The sequence below is a fragment of the Balaenoptera physalus genome, assembly GCF_965194825.1.
Source record: "Balaenoptera physalus genome assembly, chromosome: 7".
Lineage (NCBI taxonomy): Eukaryota > Metazoa > Chordata > Mammalia > Artiodactyla > Balaenopteridae > Balaenoptera > Balaenoptera physalus.
Window position 1 is genome coordinate 45,277,607 of NC_138886.1, and position 18,730 is coordinate 45,296,336.

An 18,730-nucleotide genomic window follows, 5' to 3' on the forward strand; every position below is an offset into this window, starting at 1 on the left:
TCCAGTGTAAAATAAAGGCTGAGTGACTTATTTATTATATACATGCTCAAGTCAGAAAATAATTTATTGTTCCCACACTTAGCCATCACTTTATTTTGCCGAGAGCTTATAAACATGTACTGTCTTGCCTGAAGGATAGTTCGTATAGCTAAGTGTCAGAAGAAAGAAGAAAATACAAAACTCACCAGTGGCCTCAGCTTTGGTTTTGAGCTCATCCTCACACATTTTGACGTAGCAATTAAAAGTCTAATCGAAAAATATTGCACTTTTCATTAGAGGTCTAACGCGACTGTCCCTATGTTATCCTACAATGAGAATCCCAACAGACTGTATTAATGAGATTAAATGAAAGAGGAGTTAAAGGCATCACCTGTTCCGTTTCATTAAGTGAGGGTGAAGGGCTGCCCAGGCGAGGAAGGCAGGAGGGAGAACACTGGTTTTTCTTTTTGATACAAAGGAATGCAGCACTTGCTAGATCACAATCAGCAGTTTTAAAACGTCATTTTCTCCCACCAGAAGTGTATAGACACCTACAATTTCTGCACTTCGATTCTCCTTTGTTTTCATCCCTTTGGAAACAGATCCAATAGGCATATGCCACGTAACTGAAGTTATTTCTGATTATCAAAGTATAACATAAATTTCCGTCAGATTAATTTGCTCCAATTGTTTTGGATCCTCCAATTGTTTGGGAGGAAGAATGGCATCAAGGTATTCCATATTCCTGTTTTCCCAAATATCGGATTGTAGTTGTCTACGCCCATGAGTATTTTACAGGCAGAGAAAATATGCACACCTTACATCAGAGGTGGCAACAAAGTCTGGGAACCAGTTTGGGGACTTCATTCTCCCAGCATGCCTCAGTACTCCCACTTGTAAAATAAGAACGATAAAGACACAGACAGAGTTTCTTTTTATTTTTTTAAATTTTATTTTTGGCTGTGCGTGGGCTTTCTCTAGTTGTGGCGAGCAGGGGCTACTCTTCATTGCGGTGCACGGGCTTCTCATTGCGGTGGCTTCTCTTGTTGTGGAGCACGGGCTCTAGGTGCACAGGCTTCAGTAGTTGCAGCATGTAGATTCAGTAGTTGCGGCACGCGGGCCCTAGAGTGCACAGGCTTCCATAGCTGTGGTGCATGGGCTCAGTAGTTGTGGCTTGCGGGCTCTAGAGCACAGGCTCAGTAGTTGTAGCACACGGGCTTAGTTGCTCTGTGGCATGTGGGATCTTCCTGGACCAGGGATCGAACCCGTGTCCCCTGCATTGGCAGGAGGATTCTTAACAACTGCGCCACCAGGGAATTCCCCAGACAATTTCTGATCTTCAAGCCTTGTCACGAGGAAGGATAAATATATGAGTTTGTAAAAACTGCTTTGACTTCCATAGAAAAGAGCATGATCTTTATTTAGTTGAGAGCAATATGCTCACATGAGTGTCAGCTTTATGTAACTTTTGCTTAGAGTTACTAAATTGTTTCAGTGATGAATCTCAAACCTTTCTCTTCACCCCTCACCTCCCCCTACCACTTTCGACAGCTCTCATTTTTTTTCCCTAATCACTTGTCACAAATGGTTTCTTGATCTCCTTCCCTTCGGTTCCTCTCTTCATTTAAGTATCTCAGCTTTTTCCTGGCCCACACTGTATGAGAAGAAAGGCAAGGGGTGGAGAGGTGCTTAGAGGAGGCTGGGTAAACCCCTTAAATATTATTGTCAGTATAGTAGAGCTGAGCCCAGTGGTTCTCAGCTCTGGAAGCCCACTGGAATGATCTGGAGAATTAAAAAATATCGAGGCCTAGGGATTTCTCTTACTTCCCGTTGATTTGTTTAGAGCAGGGCCAAGGCATGTGGAGTTTTTAAACATTGCCAACATGATTCCAATGGGCAGCTGGGACTGAAGACCCCTGAAATGTTTCTCAGAATCACCAGAGCCATAGATTCCTGCCCCCCACCAACTACTGAGTCAGAATCTTCTGAGGAGAGCTTGAGAAGCTAGAGTAATAAGCAGTCAGGTATTTGCTATAATTAGATAAATTTGGGGAAAACTCAAGGACAGAAGCTTGGAGTTTGAATTAGAACATCTGGTTTGGGATTCTTGGGTAAGTTACTAAACTTTTTCTGTGCCTCAGGTTACATATCTCTAACATAAGATCATAACATCTGCCCACTTGAGTTGTATGAAGAGGAAATGTGAAAGTCCTTAGCACCGTGTCTGGTACATATTGGAAATTCAGCAAATATACTTGAAAATGAATCTTCTTGCCTTTGCTTACCTCCGAGACATGCATTTTGGCTGTTGACTCTGGTTATTATTTGTTCATTCAGCCAATACATATTAATTAATTAATAATTAATATTATTTGTACTAGACACTGGGAAACAAATAAGATGGAGTTCGCACTCCAGTGTGTATTCAAAATATATGGATTTAGGGTCTTCCCTGGCAGTCTAGTGGTTAAGACTCCACGCTCCCAGTGCAGCAGGCACGGGTTTGATCCCTGGTGGGAAACTAAGATCCCACATGCCACACACACGGTTCGGCCAAAAAAAGAAAGAGAAAGGAAACAACAACAACAACAAAACAATCTTGGATTTAATCCTATTTAAATTCTTCCATTATAATTGTCATTTTCTATATAATGGCAGGAATAATACTTTTAGAAGACCTGTTGGTAATGAGGATAGGTAAGAAAGCTATTTAAAACCATTTTTTTAAGTCAGAAAGTAAACAGACTTGGGGGATACCAAATGTTTCATGTGTTACCATTTGAATGGGGAGGGTGAATTGTTCTCTGTGAACTACTTAAAGGTTAGTAAATGCTACCTTGCGTGGATCGAAATTTATAGGCACCATTCATAGGATGCTGGAAGCCAAATACTGGGTTAGAAACTTATGCCTCCTCATGCCTCCTGAGCCTTGAAAAAAAATCCAGCTCCTGCTCTGGCGAGACAGGAAATTGGTACCAAAGAACGCTGAAACAGACTCAATGGCACCTTGATGCACAGAGCCTGCCCATGCCCCACAAACAAAGGGCAGGATTGGAGATAGAAGCATGTGCACGAGGGGGGGATCCAGCCTGAATAAGGGGCCTATGGTCAGGAGAGAAAGGAAGAAATGGTTGGAATTTACTTAGAGTTATAGTGTTATCACACCGCTCTCCTTATCAAAAACTTTCCAGCCCTCCAGGGTCCACAAGACAAACCCAATCTCCTCTTTGGTCTGGCTTTTCGCAGCCTGGGTCAGCCCTGTCTTCAGGTACTTACCCTGTGATCCAGGGCCAAATCCATCCATCGACCTTGAAAGTCTGCCCCAAATTCCTCACTTCTCTGCCTTTTCCATGACACTCCTCTCTCCTCCTTGACCCTGCTGAGGGCCTCTCTCTACTGTGCTCCAACTACCCACATCTGACCTATTCTTAAAGACCTAGCTCAACGCCCATCACCTCTGCAAAGCATCCCCTGCCCACTCCAACCATAGTGATTACCCTAGGCTCCAATGTCTCTGCCACTCATTTGGTCCTGGTGTTCTTCATTAATCCTGTTTATATGTTCACCTTTCACCTTGACTGTAAGCTCCTTAGGGATAAAACCCTCTCTTTGTGTTTCTCTCAACGTCTCGCAGAGATTCAATAAAATGTATGGAGTCTGTTAGTGGGTGAGTGTATTCCTGCTGATTGACTGTGGCACTGGGGGACCATATATAATTCTCACCGCCTACTCCCACCATTTCCTTTAACTCATGTTTCACTTTGATAGCTCATCGTTGGGGCATGTTCACTTATTTGCTTGCTGCTACTTAGCGGAGATGAGAGCAGGTTAAGAAAAAAATCTCTTACCTCTTTTTGCCCTTTATTTAATCATAATTGGTTCTTAGTGTAGGAACAAGGAGGTTGGACCAAAAAACTTCTCTTGATTTCCTGTTCTCCTCTAATCTACTACCTTTCCCTTCATCCCCCATGTCAGGCATTTAATTGCCACTTTGGAGTTTTCTCCCATTGGTTTAGGTCCCTTCTTTGTCCTGTTTGGATTTCTTTTTCTCTGGTTAGGAGTATTATCACTGGAGGCAAGAGGGTGTTGATCTCTCCCCCTGGGTGGCTCTCCCTTCACCCCACTCCACTGTAGGCAGCAACTATTATACACTTGTCATGCCAATGTGGTACTTAGACTGTCCCTGGTATTACAAGACATTAAGCTAGTGGGACAGAAAAGTACTTTAAAAAAAAATCTCCTAAGATTCAGGGGAAAAATGAGAGGTGAAGCTTCTTAAACAAAAGATGTGTCATAAAAGAGAGAGAGCTTGATTTTATACAAAACCGTCCCTCTTTAGCACTGGGGTTCTCAAATTATAGTTCCCCAGAACCGCAGCATCAGCAGAATCACCTGGGAGCTTGTTAGAAATGCAAATTCTCAGACCCCACCCAAGACGTATTGACTCAGAACCTCTGATGTGGGTGTGTGGGAGTGGGGTCCAGCCATCTGTGTCCTCACGGACCTACAGGTGGCTCTGATCACGCTCGTGTTTCAGAGTCACTGGTTTACAGTGTGGGTTTTCCTATCAGGAGGAGCTAGAGTTAACTGGCAGCTCTGTCACATACTGGTAGTGTGCTCTGGACAAGTTATTTAATCTTCTGATGCCTCAGTTTCATCATTTGTAAAAATGGCAATAAGAACATCTACCTGATAGAAGTATTGAAGAATTTAAAGTATGATAATTCCTGTAAAGTATTCAGCTCTGTCCTAGGCACAAAATAAGCACTCAGTGACTGTGCGCCATTACTGTATTACTTTAGTGGAGACTAGAAAGTGTTCTGTACTTTAAAAATCTGTGCTATTTTTCTTTATACGTTTCTCAAAACAACTTGGCTGCATGTTAAAAATCATTTGAGGAACTTTAAAAAAAAATCTGATTCCCAGGAGATTTACTGCAGACCAATTTAGTAGGAAATTTTGGATGTGAGACGAGACATTTTTATTTTACAGAAGACGCCAAGATAATTTTGATGTAATTTAGATAACATAATGCTGTTATATATTAAAATCAACATTGCCATGAAAAAGTGGTGTAAGATTAAATACAGGTAAGAATTAATCATCAGTAATGTCAGATGTCATATTCATTATTTCCATGATTCTGCCCCAATTCAATGGCAGAAAAGTACAGAGAAATGCTGAAGGTAGGTCCTACAGCAGGGTTCCCAACCTTGCCACTATTGACATTTGGGGCTGGATAATTCCTTTTTCTGGGAGCCATTCTGTGCACTGTAAACATCCTTGGCCTCTATCCACTAGAAGCCAGTATCACCCTATAGCTGTGACAACCAAAAAGGTTTCCAAATATTGCCAAATATCTCCTGGGGACAAAATAGCCCCCAGTTGACAACTGTAGTTGTTTTAGAGTTTCAGTGTCTGGGTACAAATCTAGGCTTTACTATTTAACAGCTATCTGATTAGAGCAAGGTATTTAACCCCTCTGAGTCTCGGTTTACACTCCTGTGAAATGGAGGTAATAATAGTATCCACCTCGTGAGTTCTGTTATGCCGTTTGAAAAATAAAAGAGAAAATGCATAGAAAGCACCGAGAACAGTATCTGAAGCATGGTAAATGCTATGGACTGAATGTTCGTGTCTTCCCAAATTCATGTGTTGAGATCCTGTCTCTCAATATGATGGTATTAAGAGGTGGGGCCTTTGGGGGTGATTAAGTTATGAGGATAGAGCCCTCATCAGTGGGATTAGTTCCATTATAAAAAATTCCCAGAGAGCTCTTTCACTCTCTTTTCATCATGTGAGGATACTATGGGAAGTTGGCAGTCTGGAACATGGAAGAGGGAACCCAATCTGATCTTAGACGTCCAACTTCTAGAACTTCTAGAGAAACAAATTTCTGTTGTTTATCAACCACCTGGTCAATCAGTCTATGGTACTTCGTTACAGCAGCCTGAACAGAGTAAGACAATACATATTCAGTAAGTATCAGCTATCATGTATGTATATATAGTCTTATCTTGATTCCAAACCACTCGGAAAACTCTTCTACTAAAGTCTTTGCATAGAATTTGTGTATCCATTCATCAGTTTATCCTCTGAGTAATGAATCAGAATGACTAAATACTCATATACATTTTAGGGTCTACAGTGGGTGTAGAGGCAGAGGAGCAGGGTGTGTCGGAATCATCAGAACAGGGTTCCACTTCCACCCTTTTCTAGCGATGCACTTTTAGGGAGTGGCTTAATCTCTCAGCACCACTGTTTCCTCATTTATAAAGCAGGGAAAATAATTACTATTTCATGTATTTGTTGTAAAAATTATATTAGATAACATATGGGAGAGCATATAAGCCAGTATCTTGCTATACAGAAGGCACTTAATAAACATTTAATTCCCTTAAGATCATAGCTGGTGAGAGCATAGTAGGAAGCAAGGTGGAATCCCTATCTTCATGGCTGTGGACTTTGAATGGCATCATTTTATCTAAATTGATGAGCAGTGAAAAGGGTTTCTCCAGTCATGTTAACATTTTATTCTGTAAAAATTGCATTTGCTTCAGGTTTCTGAGGGGTACTTAGTAGAATTAAATATATATTTTAATTTTTAATTTTTTTTTTTTTTGGCCTTGCTGTGGCATGCAGGATCTTCGTTCCCCAAACAGGGATCGAACCCGCACCCCCTGCAGTTGAAGCGCGGAGTCTTAACCACTGGACTGCCAGGAAAGTCCCTAAATATATATTTTCATTTAGTCAAAACTATACATTCTTCAGAAGGCTGAATGAATTAATCTACTGATGGTTTTGTAAATGCATCATTTATGCTATTGCTCAACAGCAAAACTGTAAACATCCTTGGCCTCTATCCATTAGATGCCACCATCACCCCCTAATTGTGACAACCAAAAAGGTTTCCAGATATTGTCAAATATCCCCTGGGGGATACTTATCTTGTATAATCCATTTAAGAAACTTTAGCCATTTAATTTTGGTGCAGTATAGAGTAGTGATTAGTGCCTTAATCAGTAGCTAAATTATTCTGGTAACTGAGCTTGCAAACATTTTAACTTTGGTTCAAACCCATGTTACAAAAACCATTTACATTTCCAAGCACTTTCTCCTCAGTGCTCTTACTTATTTTCCATTCAAGGGAAGGTTATATAGACAATATAACCTTGAGACTAGCAATACTCTTATTGGATGACATTAGTAACAGAACCCAAAATTCAAATGGCAGAAATCCTGAGCCCTGGTTGCTCATTTACCAATACATTCCTAAGCTTCCTTCCAACACATCAGGTTTTAAACGTTAAGAAAATTAACAACAAAAACTTCCCAGTATCAAGTAAAATTAGATTCCTTTCATTACATGAGTTATCATATTGATAAAATATGTAAGGTAGATTTTGGGGAACAAGTAATTATATTCATTAAAAATGTGCAATATTTTTCAAAAGACTTTATATTTTTAAAGTAGTTTTAAGTTTACAACAAAATTGAGAGGAAGCTAGAAATTTTCCATATACATCCTGCTCACACGCATGTGTAGCCTCTCCCATTATCAACACCACTCACCAGAATGGTACATTTTTTTCTTTTTTTTAACAAGGATGAACCTACATTGACACACCACAATCACCCAAAGTCCATAGTTTACATTAGGGTTCACTCTTGGTGTCGTATTTTCTATAGGTTTGCACAAATGCGTAATGACAGGTACTTATCATTATAATCTCATACAGAATATTTTCACTGCCCTAAAATCCTCTGTGCTCTGTGTATTCATCTCCCACACTTCCACTTCTCTCAGCAACCACTAATCTTTTTATTGTCTCCATTATCTTGCCTTTAATATTTTTTACATTAAGCAAACAATATCTAATTCAATAGAAATCAAAGCTATTTAAGAGTTGAGATCTGAACATTAGGAAAGGCTGAAATCCAATTCCTTCTTGAATCTTGACGTTTGTTTATTCAGCAAATACATTTGTTGAGTGCACAAACTATTCTAGTAACTTAGTTAAATACCTTCCTTTATGGAACTTCCAGTATGTAAGCTCACTACGCAGGAAGAGTAAGAGATTTCCCTGGTTCTCATTTAGCATCTGTTTGGTTACATTCAATGACGGGAGGTTCAGCACTTTGCAAGACAGCCAATTTCACTATTGCATTCTCCTCCTGATCAATCGATTATGATTTCCTCCATATCTGTGGTATGCCCACAAGCCTTGCTGAAATAAAAATAGGATGTCTGTGTTGTTCCATTGGAGTTATCAGTATATTAAACACTATCAAAAAGTGCTATGAGGTTAGTTTGTCACTGTTTATTATCTGATGTGCACAAGATGACTGCCAGTGACACAACCTTACCTCCCTGGTCCCATGACTCTAGTCTATAATTTGTTCTAAGGTCTTGCTGTTGAATGTCTATAGAGCATATATGTAAATATGCATATATACATTTATATACATACATATAGAGATGTATATGTGTAGTTATCTATCTAGTATAAATACTTGTCTATATATAATTTATATTTCTCTGCCTGCTTTTCAGTGTGGGACATTTTACTTATTTCTAATCTTCTGGAAGCTTTCCAGTTCACCAGGAATCATCAAAGAAGAAACACATCTGTTATCTGCAATATATCATTCATCTGGAGACTTCCGCAATTACTTAAAGTGGCAAGCTTCACCTTGTACCCCCTATTCAGTGGCGAACTTCAATTCTGTCTTAATGACTCTTGTTCTACCTTATGGTATGAAAGTATTTCTCCTGAGTGGTGGAAACACCAGTCTTAAAAATATGCAAAGAAATCGATACCATAAGAATGTTTCCCAAGGTATCTTAACCTGGAAGTTGACTTCCAATAAGCTCCCTCATAAGCCTGTATATGATGAAGACTACTGTTATCTGGTGCCATGGGAGACAGCAGTAATTTCGCATGGTGCTGAATATGCAACACCACATGATGAACTTTGATTGTTTTAATCCAGGACACAAGGCTATAAGCTGCTGCACCTGAGACCCATATCACTCTATACTCTTGCGTGAGCTTCACCCATGTTAGCTCAGAGTCTTCTAGCAAAACCGTTCCCACCACTCAAAAGTCTTGTCTTCCTCCATTGTGGTCATCAAGTAAAAAGAATAATTTCTTCCTTTTATAACCATCAGTGATTTTTAACCCTAAATCTCTAGGTTCTGTCATACATTGCTATGGCTTAGATTCTATTCTTCTTTTTTCTTTCTGTACACAGGCACCAACAATATATACCAATTTACATAAGAACCAGGCAATTCTGTCAGAAAGAATTCACATATAGTCATTAATGCTAATCCAACTCAGTTTTGCTCCAAAGTCAGCAAAAGAGTTGAGTTTCTCATCTTGTATCTTCTAAGGCACATCTTTACCAAGAGACGACTTAACTACCAGAGACAGTCAATTAACTTAAAAATGTGGACAGTCCAAAAATGGTAGCATTACCTCTGTGTGCAGTCCAAGTTTGCATTAGTAGAAAGAAATTTGTCCCTGACGTATCTTACAAGGTAGAACCGTGCACGGTTCTTTTCCCTCACTCACCCTGGGACATCTTAAGGCATCTTACAGCCAACCAAAATCATGAATATTTTACGGCACAGAGTGAGAAACAAATGAAGAATGTAAAACCACATAAACAGATCATGCTGCCAAACTAAATGTGGATTTAGCATCCTTGAAGAACAAAAATCTTTCATTTCTAACTCAATATTGAAAACAGGCATTTACTCTGATCAAAAGTTAAAAGTAGAAAATCCAGAGAAGCAATCAAAGTAAACACAACAAGCCATTCATTGTTTTCATGTTTGGAATCCTCCAGCGTCCACAGAATTAAACGGTAACAACAGCTAGCACGGATTGAGAATTTCATATGTGCCAGGCACCGCGTTAAGAGCTTTCAATACATCATTTATTGATCACAACAACTCTGAGAGGTAGGTGTTAATATTCTCGAGTAACTGGTGAAGAAACTGAGGCACAGCTGGGATGAGGAATGGAACCTCGCCGTGGTGGTCTCAGTACGTGGTCCACAGATGAGCAGCCTCAGCGTCACCTCCAACTCCCCTGTCCTTGTTAGATAGTCAAATTCTCTGGCCCGCCTCAGATCTACTGAGGTGTGGTCCAGAGACTCTAAGAGGGAACGGTTATAGCAATCTGTGTTGATTCTTAAGAAGCCCTCCAGTTGATTCTATTGACTGCTAAAGCCTGAGAACAAAGGCTTAGATCACCCAGTTAATAATGGTGGATCCACATCTGTTTTGGCATTTAAGCCCATCCTCTAAATGACATACACATTATGTAGGCTTGTTCACAAGGGTGAGTGATATTTAGGAGCACTTCAAGAAAGCCGTACTTTTTACTGATTATTAAGTTTTGCTTGTTTTGTCTATTTGAAGAAGTCCTGAAGGCCTATGTTTCCAGACCCAGTAGTTTCAGCACATGATCACTGCAAATCAAGATGAACTGCATATTACACAAGCCTTTCCCTCTCATTTCTAAGGAGCTGACTGACACTGGGTTATCTCCTTGCTAGGGGCAATCTGGTGCTCGCCATGGTGGACATACTGCCTATACTGTGGAAAACAGAGCATGCCACTGTTGTTGGGATTAAATTTCCTTAGAATGTTTTTTAGGGGTGAGACCTGGTCCACAGGAGGTCACTGACCAGTGGTACCATAAGTTTTTGGTTCTAAAGCCTATCTACAATCCTCTTAATCCTCATGACATTTGATTACCTGTGATAAATCTGTGTGTCTGAATGAGAAAAAATTGTCACTTATTTTCTCTTTCTGCCTTTTCATCATGATATTAGGCTGGGTTGGCATTTCATCATTACTATTTTTACTCAGTATCATTAGTACTTTTGCTGTGCTTCATGCTGACTGTTACTTCAGGAGTGAATGAAAGATTTAAACTCCAGTCTCCCTGAAGAAAGAAAAAAGGAACAAAGAGAAATACATGTTTATGATGATCTCTCCCTTTGCTTCCTAGGATTAAAGGGTTACTGTATAAAACTTGGAGGTTTACCCTATTTTGTCAGAACAAAGGGTAAAATACTGAATGTGGATACAATTTAGCGAATGTAGTAGCATCTGCCCTTCCATTTTATTTATATTTTGTTTTTATCCTTAATACTTATTACGTGTTCAAATTGCTGTCTTAAGCACTATTAAGTGGTAAATTGAAGTTATTTTCAAACTGCTTGAAAAGCATTATCAAAATATTGCTGCTATGGAGGTCAACAAAACCCGAGGAATTTTCAGTAATAATTGTCATATCAAAGACTTAAAAGACTTCTTTTGTTACCCTATTTGAGCAATTTTTTTTTCTTGGGCTGAGACAAAATCGCCAAGTAGAAATAGTTGCTATTTTGCACCACCACACTTACTATTAGATAATAACTGGATGATCTGAAGGAATCAACATTGAATTATTGTCGTATGGTTGAAAATTAAGAACGTATCCCATGGGCTAAAGAAGTTTTCAGATGAGTATGGTATGAATGCTGCGGGAATATTTCAATAAATAAAGGACGGGGGCTTCCCTGGTGGCGCAGTGGTTAAGAATCCACCTGCCAATGCAGGGGACACAGGTTCGAGCCCTGGTCCAGGAAGATCCCACATGCCGCGGAGCAACTAAGCCTGTGCGCCACAACTACTGAGCCTGTGCTCTAGAACCCGCGAGCCACAACTACTGAAGCCTGTGTGCCACAACTACTGAAGCCCACGCGCCTAGAGCCTGTGCTCCGCAACAAGAGAAGCCACCGCAATGAGAAGCCTGCACACTGCAAAGAAGAGTAGCCCCCGCTCTCAGCAACTAGAGAAAACCCGCATGCAGCAGCGCAGACCCAATGCAGCCAAAAATTAAATAAATGAATAAATTTATATTAAAAATAAATAAATAAATAAATAAATAAAGGACAATAATATATATCTTTGACACTGTGACAGAAATGCTCAGAGACTGAATAACCCAATTTGTCTATGCCCTTGCAGCTAATGGGTCCAAGAATAGTTAATGCTCGGAATCTAAAAATTATCTTTTGTTTGCTAAAGGCAGTTGATGGGTGATGTGTTGGAGTAGCAGCTGCCTTGGGTAGGTTTCAGAAAAGTGCTTATTCTGATTTTCTGAAGAGAGACTAAATGACTTTGCTGAGAAGTTTATATTGCTTAGGGTATGAAAAAGACAGAATGATTAGGATACATTAAAACAGGAAAGGATTCAAATAATATTTACTCACAAAATGAATCAATGTGAAAATGAAAACAGAGCTAATCATCTGCACTGGATGTGTCCTGCCTTATTTGAGATTCTAGATCATAAGTTCAGAAAATAACAATAGGGCATTTTTTAAGAAAGGATCTTATGTAAATTATAGGAATATGAGAAAAACAAAATAACACTTTGTTCTTAAGTTCCCATTCCATGTATAGGAAAATAATACCAGCACGCTCTGCAGTTCGTATGTAAACGAATAAACTTTGCAGTGGATTGAATGTTTGTGTCTCCCTAAAATTCATATGTTGAAATCCTAACCCCTGATGTGATAGTATTAGGAGGTGGGGTCTTCAGGAGGTAATTAGGTCTTGAGAGTGGAGCCCTCCTGAGTGAGATTAGTGCCCTTATAAGAAGAGACCAGAGGGCTAGCTAGCTCTTTTTTTCTACCCCATGAGGATACAGTGAGAAGCTGGCAGTCCGCAGCCCAGAAGAGCGCCCTCACCCAATAATGCCGGTGCCTTGATCTCAAAGTCCCAGCCTCGAGAGCTGTGAGAAATAAATTTCTGTTGTTTTTAAACCACTCAGGGTATGGTATAGTAGCCCAAATGGACTAAGACACTCCTCTCTCCCCTTCCATTTAGCATAATGGTTGAAACAGCAGTACTCAACGTTTTTTTATTGTAGCACACTTAAGCAAGGCAAAGACCTCGCAGTGCTCCCACCTGACCTGTTCCCACTTTCTAGTGGATTTCCAATTATCTGTGTGATTACATATTGTGATGGTCGATTTCATGTGTCAACTTCCCTGGGCTAAGAGAGGCCCAGACAGCTGGTAAAACATTGTGTCTGAGTGTGGTTTTGAGGGTGTTTCTGGAAGATTAGCATTTGATTTAGTAGACTAAGTAAATAGGATATGCTATCAGCAATGTGAGCAGGAATCATCCAATCTGTTGGGAGCCTGAATAGAACAAAAGGCAAGAAAGGGCGAATACCCTCTCTCTTCTTGAGCTGGGACATTCATCTTCTCCTGCCTCTCACAGCAGAGCTCTTGGTTCTTAGGCTTTGGATTCCAGGACTTAGACCACTGGCCCTCCAGTTCTCAGGCCTTCGGCCTCAGAATGGAAGTTATGCCATTGGCTGCCCTGGTTCTCAGGCCTTTGGTCTTGGACTGAATTATACCACAGGCTTGCCTGGTTCTCCACCTTGCAGATGGCATGCTGTGGGACTTCTCAGACTCCATGACAGTGTGAGCCAATTTCTATAATAAATCTCCTCTTTATATATCCAATTGGTCCTGTGTCTCTGGAGAACCCTGACTAATATACATAAAGTAGCAAATTTACAACCTGATCTTAGCCTGAAATCTTATGAAAATACAGAATAATAAACTAGAGCCATCTGTAAACTACATAATAACATGTTAATTTTAGTTTCTGAATATCAACACTTTAATAACTCCTTGTAACCCACCAAGTAAGTGACTAGAGAACTCTGTCCTTAGTCTTATGTAAAAATGAAACTGTGTGGAATTCTCATTTGCCTATTTCAAGAACTGTAAAAAAGGGCATGTCATGTTTATTTCAAGGCTGGTCTGGAGGAATTGATGGCCCTCTCAGTGGACTGCGGACCACACTTTGAGAAATACCGGTTTGTGGCATGGGCTTTAGACCTGTGCTCATGCTCCAGTCCACTTAAGAGATGCGTACTTGGTCAAGATGATACACCTGTCTGCATCTAAGTTTCCCCATCTATCAAACGAGTGTGATGATTCCTCATAGGGTTGCTGAAAGAATAAAATGAAATTCTGTTGTATGGTAATTGGCCCATGCTTGGCACATAAAAAGCGGTCAGCAAATGGTGGTCATTATTAAGTGTGACAACTGCCTATCCCATAGCTGAGGTTGCTGCCCCTGAGCCAGAAAAGAGCCACATACCCAGGCATGCTGTGTACCTGCATTGTCCTCATTACTAGAGTTTGAGAGTTCTCCCAGAGACCCACATATATGTTTTGGGGCTCAGTACTGAAACTCTTATGACTTGGCACAGATGTCAAGAAGAGCTGTCCCACAGAGCATGCATTCTTACTTGCATAAGGGACCTCATCTCCCAAGCTAGTTCTTCCTTATTCCTTATGATTCTGTGACAGGGAAAATTACACCTACCAATTAATTCAGCAATAAATTACTATCAAATGCACACTCACTGCCCAGGCCACTGCTCATTTATACTCATAGTTATCCAGCTAACAAGTTGCCTGTTATTTCAGGAGAACATTATAAACATTGTCATTTTTATACTAATTATAACAGCAATAATAATCATAAATAATAATACTTTATATGACACATTTTTATGTACATTACCATGCACATTTTAAAATGTTCACCATGTATAAATGAAACCAATTTACATAGTGAAGAATTTCTTAATAAAACAGAAGGAAAGGTATTAAATAACCAGATACAAGGAAAGGAATTGCTGGCTAAACACTGGGGTTCTTCAGGAAAATAAAAAGGTGCTATGTAATTCAAGCATCATTAATTTTTTTTCCACTCTGCCTGTCTGGTTCAGTTCAGACAAAATGGCTTAGAGACATAACAGTCTGTTAGTAAGGTCAGTCGCAAAGGATAGACCACCACTTGGCATGTTCTGTATCCTGTCATCATTAGTGCTTTAGAACCAAATGCTGCATCAAACCTTTCTTAAGCACCACTCCACAAATTCTCTTCTCACCACAAGAACTTCCACCTGCGCTGTTTTTATTTAATATAATATGCAGTGCCAAAAGGCATCATTCATACATCTTTAAAAAATAGCCTTTGAAACAATACAAAATTCATTCATTTAGGCAGCTCTTTGAAAAATTATTGAGTGCTTAATATGTGCTGGATCCAGAAACTCGATAAATAGTTTATATAACAAGTTTTACATTTTACGATTTTTATCTGAGGAAAAAGTACAAAATCTCAACCAAAAAGCCATAGTGTAAGACATTTTAGTCTGCCTGGGGGGACAGTGGGTGAAGGTTGCTCTCCAGGGCCTGTGAAGCTTCCTCTAAGCACACGGAGGGTAGTGGTGCTGATGGAGGGCCAGGATGGGAGTTGGATGCACTGTGATGGGCTAGCTGGACCTCTGGCCTCAGCATGATGGAGAGTGGGAATAGTTGGTGCTGGGGTGGCCAGCAGACAGTTCTGCTGACCATGAGCTAAGTTCAAGATCTAGTCTTGCTTTTTAGATGAGAATATGGTTCCTCCTTGTCACTGTGCCAAGACTGGAGGGTTACTTTGCTTGTTCTGCACATTTATACCAGAAGTATAGTCTTCTAGTGGCTATAGTCTAGGCTGAGAGAGAAGAAAACTAATTCATTCCCACTCGCCCACCAAACTATAACAGGTTATTAGGAGTTTGGAGGGAAAGTGCCTGCATAACTACAATTCCTTACTTCTTTTGCTCTTAATCAGAATGTTTCTGAAGACAGGTGGGCAAATAGGATTTCTAGCAATGCCACATGGTATTAAGACCTTCTTCTACAATGAAAATTTTGGAAATCTCATAGGAAGCTTTATTGTAAGAATTGAGATACTTGGAATTGAGTGCTACTTTCTTTTAAAGCTACAAATTTAATATGAGTGCCCTCAAGGGAAAACAAACATTTTATTCACATATGTTAGAACTTGTATATGCATAAAATATCTCTGGCATGATAAAGAAGAAACTGGTAATATAATACTGTTTATCTCTAAGGAGATGATTAGAGATGAGAAGGGAACATTTAATTGAATACTTTTTGAACCATTAAAGTATTGTATGTGTATTATTCAAATATTCTCTGTGCAAAATTAAATTAAATTAAAAAAAAAAAGTTGTTAAAATTTTCTCAAAGAAACATTACTTTTAGTGGATATGTAATACTTCCTCATGTGGTTTGCCTTAATATATTCAATTTCATCATAAGTGTATATTTAAGTTGTTTCTAACATTCTTTTCTCTATTATAAAGTGCACATCTGTTTACTTCTCTTAGATTCCTACAAAAGATATAGCTAAGAGAAAGGGTATAATTATTTTAAAGGTTCTTCGAAACATTGACATGTTATGAGCATGCCTATCTCATTATACTCTTTCTGACACTGATTATTATTATTTTCTCAAAATAGCAAAAGCTAAGTAAAAAATGGCCTCTTGATACCTCTATGTTATAATACAATAACATACTTAACCCACATTGGCTTCTACCTGCCACTTAACATGAATTTTTTGCCCTTATTTGTTTTGTATCTGCAGAATGAAAATTACCAAAAGCATTACTCTAAGAAAATTATAATTTTGAAGGGAAATCTGCTCAACCCTAGGTAGAAATAGTCTTTAGGGTTTCCCATGATTTTGGTAAAATCTGCACTATTTTAATTCTGTACTGGATGGACGATAGAGTTACGGTCAATGCAGAAGATACTGTACATAAAATAAGATTTGTACTTCAGTATAAGACTTCAGGCTCCCCTGGTGGTGCAGTGGTTAAGAATCCACCTGCCAATGCAGGGGACACAGGTTTGAGCCCTGGTCTGGGAAGATCCCACATGCTACAGAGCAACTAAGCCCGTGTGCCACAACTACCGAGCCTGAGCTCTAGAGCCCGTGAGCCACAATTGCTGAGCCTGCATGCCACAACTACTGAGCCTGCGTGCTACAGCTACTGAAGCCCTTGCACCTAGAGCCCGTGCTCTGCAACAAGAGAAGCCACCGCAATGAGAAGCCTGCGCACCGCAATGAAGAGGAGTCCCCACTCGCCGCAACTAGAGAAAGCCCGCGTGCAGCAACAGACCCAACGCAGCCAATAAATAAATAAATAAATAAATAAATTTATATTAAAAAAGATTTCAATTTATTAATGTTTCTAGTTCTGAAATTCATCTTTGAAATCTTTTACTATCTTGATATCTGACTCTATTTCAGTAAGAAAACTGTACCAAAGCCAGCATAAGACCCTCAACTCGGTTCACTTCATGTTGCACCAAATGACAGGTCTGGGACCAGCGGTGGCTCAGAGGATGACCTGAAATGGTGACTACAGATGACAGGCCATGTGGCCCATTAGTGATCCGAGGGATACCCACTGCCCTCAGAAGGGACTCTGTGAAGGTTTCTACATCCCAAGTTTCAGCACTGTGGCCAAAGCATCTCAGTGGTAAAATTAAGGTTTCCTTTTATTCACTTTGAATATGACCTTCACCTATAGATGAACAGACAGTTGTTCTCATAATCTGACTAAAGACAACAAGTCTGAAACTATCTCATTTCTGATCTGCCCTGTGTCTGTAATTTCCCCTTTGATCATTTACTCCTTTAAGACAATGCTATCTCTAAGGAATTACTTTTAAGAATAAAACCACCTCTAGGGGGCCACTGCTCTTCTGAATGTGAATTAGTTGTTCAGAGGTCAGAAGCTTAGCAAAGCTGTAATAAGTAAAGGAGACATGGAATGGGTAAGTTTTAATGGAGAAGGGGAGAGGGATATGTCTAGAGCTGCCCTGAGTGCCATTACTGGAAAGCAGTCTTTTTGAAGCAGTGGCAAAGTGTTGGCTATCTTAGGAGATGACATAAGACCAGGCAGGAGATGGCAGGATAAGAAGAGAAGTTAGAAATTTGCTAAAGAAAATTTTCAACCCCTCCACAATTTGTCTGGGGCTGGTCCTTGTCCTTAGTTGGTTCAAAACAGTTCTATAGCTAGCTGTTTCTAAAATAACTTGGGTTTCTGGGGTGTTTGAAGTTTACCCCATGGTCTGGCTCAGTCGTTAGGACCCAAGATGAAGATCAGATATGATGCAGAGCCAGAGCATGGAGATAGAGCAAAAAAATAAATGGTACTGATGAACCTAGTGGCAGGGCAGGAATAAAGACATAGACATAGAGAATGGACTTGAGGACACAGTGGGGAAGGGGGAAGCTGGGGCGAAGTGAGAGTAGCATCGACATGTATACACTACCGAACGTAAAATAGTTTGCTAGTGGGAAGCAGCAGCATAGCACAGCGAGATCAGCTCGGTGCTTTGCGATGGCCTAGAGGGGTAGGATAGGGAGGGTGGGAGGGAGGCTCAAGAGGGAGGGGATATGGGGACATATGTATTCATATGGCTGATTCGCTTTGTTGTACAACAGAAACTAACACAGCACTGTGAAGCAATTATACTACAATAAAGATCTATTAAAAAAAATTGACAACCTTATACAAGTAGAATCATACACCATTTGTCCTTTTGTGACTGGCTTATTTCACTCAGCATAACGTTTTCAAGATCCATTCGTGCTGTAGCATGTGTCAGAATTTCCTTCTTTTTTTAAAGTTGAATATATTCCACTGTATGTATATACCACACTTTGTTTATCCATTCATCCATAGATGGACACTTGCATTGCTTCCACATTTTGGCTACTGTGAATAATGCTACAATGAACATGGGTATATTGTTTTAATTTTTAAAAATTTCATTTGTACATGGC

The 18,730-nt window shown here is 39.8% G+C and overlaps 1 protein-coding gene across 3 annotated transcripts in view; it reads right to left on the reverse strand.

The window, feature by feature from the left end:
• RORB (RAR related orphan receptor B) overlaps positions 1–18,730 on the reverse strand; it is a 352,150-nt gene that overhangs the window by 87,222 nt on the left and 246,198 nt on the right. Inside the window, exon 1 of one of the 3 annotated variants that reach the window (XM_082471042.1) lies at positions 1–17,077. This exon is cut by the window's left edge and continues 12,250 nt beyond it. The exons of the other annotated variants lie outside the window; for them this stretch is intronic. The gene's annotated coding sequence lies outside the window, so the exon portion shown is untranslated. Of the gene's footprint in view, positions 17,078–18,730 lie in introns of those variants that run through there. 3 annotated transcript variants of the gene reach the window in all.